This window comes from Momordica charantia (genome assembly GCF_013281855.1).
Source record: "Momordica charantia cultivar OHB3-1 chromosome 6 unlocalized genomic scaffold, Mcharantia_2.0 BLBB01000006.1, whole genome shotgun sequence".
Taxonomy (NCBI): Eukaryota; Viridiplantae; Streptophyta; class Magnoliopsida; order Cucurbitales; family Cucurbitaceae; genus Momordica; species Momordica charantia.
In genome coordinates, this window is record NW_028275164.1 from 10217263 (window position 1) to 10228182 (window position 10920).

The 10920-nt window shown below is 38.9% G+C and overlaps 1 pseudogene; it reads left to right on the forward strand.

Annotated features, from left to right (window-relative positions):
- Positions 1-455: 455 nt before the first annotated feature.
- LOC111020783 (cytochrome P450 736A117-like) lies at positions 456-10387 on the forward strand (annotated as a pseudogene).
- The last annotated feature ends 533 nt before the right edge of the window (positions 10388-10920 follow it).

Here is a 10920-nt window from a genome sequence, read left to right on the forward strand (position 1 = left end):
AACTGTTTTTCAATCTCACGCTTTCCAAAACCAATTTTCTCGTAAAACGTGAGCTGAGGCTAGACCAACGACCGAGATTGGTCGCAACTTATAATTTTTCTCGGCTGACTTGCTCGTTTAAGCTAGAGCAAGTGCTGCACAATCGCTCGAACTGTGTTAAAAAGGTGCGATTGTGACACCTGGCTCTCGCCAAGGTTAGTGTTCCATTTTTTGGATCCGATCTTCATCAAACAAATATTATAAAAGCTAGTCTAATCATAATGTAATATTCAATTATTTTTCTTATTATATTAATGTATTGGAATCTTTTTCTCAATCCTTTTAAGATACAAGATTAGTTTCCAAGTTTCACAAATTCAGCATAGTAGAGCAATAGAGAGTAGCGTTGTTGAGTTGTTATTTCATCCATTTTCCTTCACTGCTTTCATCCTCTTCCTCATATTCATCCTCCAAAAATGGGTGAACTACTTTTCAACATCACCATCACCTCCATCTTTACTAAGAATCCCCATTTTCGGACACCTTCTGAGCCTGGGTTCCCTTCCCTATATCACTCTCCAAGCCTACGCTCGGCGGCAACCCCATCGTCGTGGTCTCTTCTGCTGGAATTTGGGGAATTGTTTGGGAGTTTCAGTATGAGAGACTTCATCCCATGGCTGGGTTGGATTGATGGAATTAGTGGGTTGGACACCAAAGTAGAGAGGATTGCCAAAGAACTCAATGCTTTCTTATACAGTGATTGAAGACCATGTCCATCCACAGCAAATGCAAAATTATGAGCACAAGGACCATAATTCCATGGACTTGGTGGATGTTATGCTTTCCATACACAGAGACAACTCCATGGGGTTTCCTCTTGAGATGGATAGCATCAAAGCTTTAATCTTGGACATGTTTTCAGCTGGCACAGGTACAACATACACAGTGTTGGGGTGGGCAATGTCGCGATTGCTGAGACACCCGCATGTGATGAAGAAATTGCAGAGTGAAGTGAGAGAAATAGTAGGCGAGAGAGAATACGTAAGCGAGGATGATTTAGAGAAGATGCACTACTTGAAAGCGGTAATCAATGAGACACTACGGCTACACCCACCAGTCCCGCTTCTAGTCCTTAGAGAATCAACTGGAGATATCAAATTAAAAGGGTATCACATTAAGGGGGCGACTCGAGTGATGATCAATGCATGGGCCATCAGAAGAGACCCAGAAACATGGGAGGGAGTAGAGGAGTTTCGGCCTGAAAGATTGCTGAATAGTGGGATTCATTTCAAGGGTTAGGATTTCGAGTTGATCCCATTTGGAGCAGGGAGAAGATGGTGTCCTGGAGTTGTATTTGCGACAGTAATTATTGAGATGACTTTAGCAAGTGTTGTCCATAAGTTTGATAGGACCTTGCCCGATGTAGTAGTTGCGACTCCTTTGCTAGAGGCCTATTTGCGTAGAAGTGGAGACGAGAATAATGTTTTCTGCATTACCCCAGGTGTGTGTTCGTTCATGAAATGTCAATGGATATTTATGTAAAAGTTGGAGAAATTATAAAAATCATAAAAAATATTAAAATTAACAAATAAATATTTTTCTATTATTTCTAAATAAGTTAAAAATGATTAATATTAATATTATGTATATATTTAGTGACATTTTGTTGATATTTTTCATATTTTGTCGATTTTTTTGTACTATGATTGAAAATGTCAATTTATTCTTCAAATGAGTGTTGAACTCATGGATACTTAGTCAAATACTTTAAAAGTGGTTACAATTTAAGAATACAACAGAAATATGGCGTGGTTTGCTAGGCAATTCATGTGTGCAAATTAAAGAGTTATTTGTTTAGGCCCCATTTACTTCTAGGGATCGAAATGTGAATTAATCGGAATCAAATCAATCATCCTTTACGTTGTATACCATAAATTTTTTAGAATTAGAATCAGAATCTGAATCCTTTGATGTTTTTAACTTCCAAAGAAAGTGTATCAAACAGCGATCTTGGTGGAGAGCAAAGAACAACTTCAAAATCCAATTGAATGAGCAAAACAGGGAAGATGTTGTTTATGTGGAAAAAAACATTCTTTTGGGCTTTCAGAATCTTTTCAACTATTCTCTCTCTTGTTAGAGTTAATTCTGTTCTCGAGTTTCCCTAATTCTTGCTCAATTTTAGTTCTATGGTTTGTTAATTTGATCGCTCTTTGCCTCTGGCTTATGATTTATCCTCAATTTAAGGAGCATTTAATCAACTTCAGCCGTCCATGTTGGTGACAGTTAGAGAGCTTGTCGGACCCAAATTTGAACCAACCCAAGCATGAACCGACCCATTACTCTGTTAAATTATAATAGAAATTTTAACGGTAGGGATTAAATTGTAACTAAATATAGGGACTAAATTGTTATTTTGAAAGTTCAATAACTAACTTATTAGTTTAATAAAACTTTAGAGACTAAATGTGTCTTTTAACCAAGTATTAATATTGTACCAGCGAGAAAGGAACTCAGAAAAAAAGAAAGAGATTTTTTTTTTTTTTTACTTTGTAAGAAAATATAGATTTACGATAAGAAACAAAAGATATTGACATGGTTGATGTTTAATAAAGATGAAGATATAAGATGATAAAATTTCTGATACTAAGAAGAGAATATAGATACTTCTTCCATTCATTACCTACCATGTCACCATCCTAGGTCCAAAAATAATTTATAAAGACAAAATTATAGTGTGAACAATAATTTTTGTCGTATTAATCAATACCTATATCATCTCATAAGTAAGAGAGAAATGTAAAAACAATTTTTTTTTTAATAATGAATTGTCAAATTTTCAATGGTGATATCTACGAGATTTGGTCCTTAGGAAAATACACATGGCTTATTTTCTATCACCAAATTCGGGAGAAATAATTGCTGCTCGAGATAAACTAGTGTTTTTCTTTCCATAGTGAAATTCTTTCCTTTAAATCATTATATTTCCTATTTGCAAATTTTCATCGGCTCAAGAGAAGATTAAAGAGATAAATGGAGAGTAGTGGGAAATTGATAGATTTGACCCAAAATAAGTTTCTGTTTGCTCAAATGACCTGTGCTTTCTAAAATATTTTTTTCTAACCTATATTACTATTTTAATTAATTAAAAAAGAATCAAAATTATAATTATGCCCTTATTGTGAAAAGTGAACCATTGGGTTCCTTCTCTTCCCCTTTTTTCCGTTTTCTTTCTTTCTTCTCCTTTTTTCCAAAACGTCCTCTCTTGCGCTCTGAATACCGAAAGGCTCTCACTTTGTTCCTATTCATTGGAAAACTATATTTTTTGAACTCGAATCTTGGAGATAAGTTGATTTCTTTAAGTTTATACTCTTTGCATTGATTTTAAGGTTAGGGCTTTGATTTTTTGGTGATTGGTTGTGTAGACGATCTTTTCTTTTCGTCGATTCCATTTTTTTCGACATATAGACAAACAAATCAGGGTAGACGAACAAAACAGGGTTTTAAGGTTTATTTGTTATCGATTGCATTTTTTGGAAAATGGATTAATAAATATTACTGTTTTATGGTTGCATTAATCTTTGTATTTTGTGATTGCATTTTTTGGAAAATTTGTCCAATTTCTTTGTTTGTGAGTTTGAGGTGATGGGAGGTTGAAGAAGGTAAAAGAACTTTGCTGAACTCGGGCGAAGTGGGGTGGAGTTTCCAATTTTAGAAGTGGGTTTGGATTTTGTAATATTCCCCGGTATGGAACCCTGAAGTCAACCATGGAATCGAATAATACATACTGTTGATGCGTGGATTTTGGTTTCCTTGGTTCTTGCCAAAATATGCACCAAACTCGATGATCATGAGACCAGATACCTGCAAAACCGAGTAACCTTAAACCGATGTGACTTCAATCATACGAGCTCCGATGCTTAAGTCGGCAATGGGAGAATTCCTAAGTAAAGTGAGTATGACGTTTTTTGTTTACCTTTAGGGGGTGACCCCTTCTTTTATTTATGGTTGATCTTCTTCTCTAGGATATCTTGGATTTAAACCCTAAGTCATCTCAGGATAGTCCGGTTTCCCGGGTCGTTGGCATGCTGTGAGTTCCTATATCGGATTTGGGCCCAGGTGACAATGCAAGGTCATTGGCATGGGAATCGGGAGAAAGGTCGAGATATCTTCTCGACCTGTAGCCAAGAAGATGTCGGCACTGAGGTGGGGTCGGCCACCAAGTGGGTTGGCCCTCACGCTTTGGGCCGGCCCTAGTCGTTGGTGGTTTTGGTTTTTCCTTCTTCCTTTCAGTCCAATCTCCCTTCCCGCTTGGACTGTTTTCCTTCCCATAACAATGGACCCCACTCTCTAAATGGAAGACAAAGGTCGCGATAATGTTAAGACTTCTGTTTTGAGAGTACTTGTTGCCTAATTTCTGTTATGAGACTACCTTGCGAAACAAAGTAGCTCATATGGATAGTCTTGTTCTCCAGCAATATTAGTCGTTTCTAAGGCTCCCAACCTATTGAGCTTCTACAAAAACTTTTTGGCATCCAACTTTAGATTTTAAAACGTTTGGTTTTCGCTACTGGTTTTGTACCTTGAGCTTGTCGATATTGTATTGCTTCATGAATCAGAAGATTTTCTGGTTTTCCTGTTTTTAAGAGGGCTAGTTGTGACTAGTGATCAAGTCTCTTGAGCATTTAATTTTGGCCCTGGGATCTAACTTTAGCAGACTGATGATGATACCTTTGGGTTTCCAACCAGTTTGGTTTTTACCAAATGGTTTTATACCCTGGATTTTTATTTGTCTACTTTAGTTTTGACCATGTTGAGCCTTTACTGACCGGTTCTTTGCCTATTTGGCCTACTTCTAGGCCTGTCCCAATTTCAAGTTTCTTGACTAGTTGTAGATATTTACACACATGCCCTCCTACTTGAGAAGTTTTGGTTCAGAATAAACATAATAGCTCAAGTATTAAAGGACAAATTACGTCAAATGTCGAATCGGCTTTCATTAAAACAAAAAATTGTTCAAATAAAGAACTAGATAGTATAAAGGAATAAACAGATGAAAGTTGCAAATAATTTAGTGGACTGCGATGAGCAAAGGTTGGGGCATAAAGTGCTTGTAAAACAAATGGAATGTACTACCGAACTAGTGGTAGTATCTCTTAAGATGTTGAGCATGCCACGGGTGGGTAGGGCCTTTGCACGTTGAACCTCCAAACCGTAGGTGCCCGTTCGAACTACTTTGGTGACCTTGTATGGGCCTTCCCATGTCGGTCCAAACACCCCACTAGTTGGGTCTTTGGTACTAGGCATAACCTTTCTTAAGACTAAGTCGCCTTCCTTGAAGTTACGTTTCTTAACCTTCGAGTTGTAGTATCGAGCGATTCAATTTTTGTACTCGGCTGTTCGTAGTCGCGCTGTTTCTCGATGTTCCTCCAATATATTGAGGTTGAGCTGTATGATTCATTGTTTTCAGGCAAATTGAATTGTTCTACCTTTGGAGATGAGAGACCAATTTCTACTGATACCACTGCTTTAGAACCAAATGATAATGAGAACGACATCTCACCAGTTGACGTACATGGTGTTGTTCTGTAGGCCCACAATGCACTGGGAAGTTCTTCAGCCCATAATCCCTTAAGTTTCTCTAATCTGGTTTTCAATGTTCTTTTGATGATTTTGTTGACTGCTTCGACCTGTCCATTAGCTTGTCGGTGTGCTGACGAAGAACACATATGTTTGATGCCTAACTCCCTACAAAAGTCTCGAAAAGTTGCATTGTCGAATTGTTTTCCATTATCACTAATAATGGTATATGACACTCCAAAGTGACAAATTATATTCCTCCAGATAAAGTCGGTGATCTTTTTCTTAGTGATTGTAGCTAGGGTCTTAGCTTCAGCCCATTTGGTGAAATAATCAACTGCTACCACTGAAAATTTGGTCTCACCATTTCCTTGTGGGAGGGGTCCTATAAGGTCTATTCTCCATTGGGCGAAGGGCCAAGGACTCATTATGATTGTTAGTGATTCTGGTGGTTGTCTAGGTACTGTTACGAACCACTGACATTTATCGCATCTTTTGGTGAATTATGTTGCATTGTTTAGCATGGTTGGCCAATAATATCCTTGCCGGACGATTTTGTGGCTTAGAGACCGTGTTCCATAATGATTACCAAAAATGCCTTCATGTATCTGTTTCATAACGTAGTCGGCTTCTTCTGGTGCTAAACATTTTAAGAGTGGTAAAAAGTAGCCTCTTTTATATAAGTTTCCATCTCTAAGCACATACCTAGCTGCTCGTCGTTGGAGTTGTTGAACTTCTATCCTTTCATTAGGTAGGGTCCCATCTCTTAGATATCTGGTTAGAGGGCTCGTCCAGTTCTCTTCGGGTTGCTCTTATTCGTTGACATCTGTTGCTTCTTGAACCTTTATGCTCGGCTCGAGCAAAATTTCTAGATGCACAATTCTTCCCAAGTTGGTCTCATAGGCTGCAGCCAGTAGGGCTAATGAATCCGTGTTGACATTTTGGACACGGGGAATTTTTCTGATCTCATATTTTGAGAACTAACCGAGCTGGTCTCTTACCTGGGAAAGGTACTTCGCCATTTGTGGTTCTTTGTCTGAAACTCTTCCTTTACTTGACTTACGATCAATTGCGAATCACTAAGTATTAGTATGTTCATGACTCCAATATATCTGGCAACCTTCAACCCTGCTAACAGAGATTTGTATTCAGCCTCGTTGTTGGATGCATGAAAACTAAATCGCAGCGCATATTTGAATCTCTACCCATCGGGGGAAACCAGTAGAAACCCTGCCTCGCATCTTCTAAGATTCAAGGACCCATCCATGTAAAGGGTCCAAGGTTGCTCTTCCTCAACTAGCTGTGGATCGATGCTACATATTTGACCTTCTCCTGGTGTTAATTCCACTATAAAGTCTGCTACAGCTTGTCATTTCATCACGGTTCTCAGTTTGTAATGAATGTCGTATTCGCTGAGCTTACGATCCATTTTACGAGTCGCTCTGAAGTCTTTGGCCTTTGCAAGATTTGTCATAGAGGAAGGTTGGTGAAGACAGTTATTTTGTGGGATTGAAAATATGGGTGTAGTCTCCGAGCCGAGGTGATTAATGCCAGCGCCAATTTTTCCACTTGGGGGTGTCTAACTTCTGCATCCACCGTCGTTTTACTTGTATAGTAGATTGGAGACTGTTGTCCATCTTATTCTTTTACCAATGCTGAACTCACCGCAGTGTCTGATACAGTTAGGTACAGGTAAAGCTCATCGCCAGCGATCAGTTTTGAGTGGAGTGGGGCCATCCTTAGGTATTGTTTTAGCTCCTTGAAGGCAACGTCGCACTCTTCCATCCATTCAAATTGTCCCTTTTTCCTTAGGACTTTGAAGAACGGTGAACACTTGTCGGTTGATCGACTAACAAATCTGTTGAGTGCTGCAATTCTTCCGTTGAGTCCCTGCAGTTGCTTTAGGTTTCTGGGTGGACCCATTTCTAATACAGCTTTGATTTTATCTGGGTTGGCTTTGATTCTCCGTTGGTGCACCAAGAAATGAAGGAATTTTCCTGAAGTCACTCCAAACATGCACTTGCTGGGATTCAACTGTTGGGTGTGTTGCCCTAAACTCGTAGTTTGTATTTTGTAAAGACAAATGTCTATTTAATAAAGTTTTATTCAATAAATTTGTTGTTGATTCATAGCTTTGCATTGTCCAAAATCCAATAATCTAAACATCCAAGGTTATTTTTGATGTAATCGGGACAGTATATATACTGGGTATATAGTTGATATACGGGGTATATATTTGATATACCCCTGATATATGAATGAATAATGTCTCGTGAATAACCTAAAAGGTCTATAGTATATGGATAAGGCTGGGTACCTTATCCTGACAACACTATGGATACGGCCCACTCTGTAAAGGTTACAGACGACTCGATCCAGGTCGTTCGTGTGGAGACATTCGAGTGGGGGTATCCTATACAATGAGTTTGTATAAGATCGGACCACGAAATAGGCAATCTTTAGATGTAACACCGTTAACTAATAGGTTGCTATTTCTTAGGATGACCAGACAACTCATTCTCAATCCTGAGTGAGTTATGGACTCCTGCCCGTGAGGGCTCGTCCTTTGATCTGTATGGGTGAGAGTGGCCCGAGTCGCCGACTCAACATTCCTACCATTTTGGGGACGAGACCGAGTGGGGAGCTGGGAACATAACTTCACAAGATGGGATTCACTCCTCCCCGACTTTAGGGGAGTAGATGAGTGTTCCCTTAAATGCTGACTCCGGGACTTGAACAAGGGGGCCCCACCCTCTCATTGGCCGAGAGGGACTTCCAGTTATTGGTACGGGTTGTTCATTAGAGGAGCAGTGGTGTTTAAGGAGTAAGATGTAACTCAGGAGTAAAACAGTAATTTGACCCAACTTGAGTTACGAACACTCGTGAAAGATTGACTCGTCATTAATGGTCGTATATCCATGGACACGAAAACATTCTGCAGTGAGAAGAGTGCAACTGCGGGTCTTTAGTGGAATGACCCGTAGTTAACGAATCTAGATTAACTCGGTCAATGAGTTTGACTGATTAATCTTGCATCGTTGAAGCTTCAGATCTGTAGGTCCATTAGGTCCCCTTGCTAGCTCATAACGGGTAAAACGAGGATCAAGGTTTTGGAAGAATTGGAATTGTTCAAATTACTTAAGGGATTATATGTATATTGATACATTATAATATATAGTCAATTATAAATTAAAACTATATATTATGAGAGAAATTATTTGAATGAGATTCAAATAAAATTAATATGAATATGATTCATATTAAAACTATAGGTTAAAAATAATGTACATAAGATGTACATTACAACTATAGGTTATGCGAGAGAAATGTTTTAGAATATGATTTTAATTTTATAATAAATAATTAAGTGTTAATTATTTATTTGATTTATATATATATATTTATTAATTAATTATTAATTGGATTAATAATTAATTATATTTATTAATTAATATGATTACTTAATAAATTAATATATATAATATTAATTATTATATATATATTAATTATTATTATTAATTAATATATAAATTAATAATTAACTCCCCTGCAAAATTGCATGGGAGTGGGTAGTTAAGTGACGTGGGGTAACTCCCCACGTCACTGGTTTTTGTTCTTCTTCCTTTGCAGTTTTGCAAAACAAAAGGGTTATAGAACAGAAAAAAGGTACTGCCAATTCTCTCTCAAGATCACTCTCTCAAACTCTCCCTCTTATTCCAAACAAGGTGCTCCCGCAAGCACGGTTCTCGAAACCCAAGAGGATAGCAAGGAAGACTTTTTGGTGGTGTTCGTTGGGAAAAAGTTGAAGAAACGTTCTTCAAAGGTAATGGTTTCCCCTGTATTTTCCTTCTTTCAATTTTTTGGTTTTGTATCCCGAAAATCAGCAACGAAGATCCGCTTCCGCTCCGAGATTCACATCTCTTCATCAACTTCATATTGTATTTTCTCAGGACCCCAAATGCCTCTGCTAAGTCTGCCTCGTGTTGATTGCCTATTTAGCTTATTACCAACATATCATCCACGTAGACCTCCATATTTTTACCAATTAATGCTGCAAACATTCGATTTTCCATTCGTTGATAGGTTGCACCGGCGTTCTTTAATCCGAACGACATTATCGTGTAATAATACAAGCCTCGGCTTGTGACGAAAGATGTCTTCCTTAATATGGCAGGTGCATCTTAATTTGATTGTATCCAGAGTAGGAATCCATGAAACTTAGCCTTTCATGTCCAGCGGTAGCGTCGACCAGTTGATTTATTCGAGGTAAAGGAAAAGAATCCTTAGGGCAAGCCTTATTTAGGTCTGTAAAATCGATGCACATTCTCCATTTGCCATTAGGCTTCTTTACTAGCACCACGTTGGATATCTATTGGGGGTAATGCACCTCCCGAATGAAACCTGCTTTTAGTTGCTCATCTATCTGTTCAGCTACAATCTCGTTCATTTCTTGGTTGAAGGCACGACGCTTCAGTTTTACTGGTTTACAGTATTTGTCGACGTTGAGTCGGTGTACCATGACTTCCCTATTGATTCCTGGCATGTCCTCATGCGTCCACGCGAATACATTGGTGTTGTTTCTAAGGAAATTTATAAGGCTCATCTTTTCTTCACTCCCCAACTTGGTCCCAATGTTGACTCGTTGATCCTCGGATGTCAAAGGGATAGACTCCACCTTCTCAGTCGGTTCTCCCCCTTTGAGGACATATATCTCATGAGTGGTCGATTGCCTCGTTCAGGCTCTTCTCTTCGAAACATTGTTGACCCCCACCAGAGTTCATATCAACTTGCTCTATCCCAATCTTATGGGATATGGGCTTGTCTCAGCTGAGCTCCCTTCGAATTGTATCGTCCCCACAGACGGAGCCAATTGTTGACCCATAGATTTTGGTTCCTTGGTTCTTGCCAAAAAGCGTACCAAACTCGATGATCACAGGACCGGATACCTGCAAAACCGAGTAACCCTAAACTGGTGTGACTTCAGTCACATGTGCTTCGATGCTTAAGTCAGCAATGAGAGAATTCCTAAGTGAAGTGATTAGGGCGTTTTTTGCTTACTTTTAGCGGGTGATCCCTTCTTCTATTTATGGTTGATCTTCTTCTCTAGGATATCTTGGATTCAAACCTTAGGTCATCTCAGGATAGTCGGATTTCCCAGGTCTTTTGCATGTTGTGGGTTCCTATATCGTTTTTGGGCCCAGGTGATAGTGCAAGTCCATTGGCATGGGAACCGGGAGAGAGGTCGAGATATCTTCTCGACCTGTGGTCCAGAAGGTCTCTGCACTGAGGTGGGGTCCAATCTCCCTTCCCACTTGGATCGTTTTGCTTCCTATAACACATACTAAACTCAAGCGAAGTTCATCA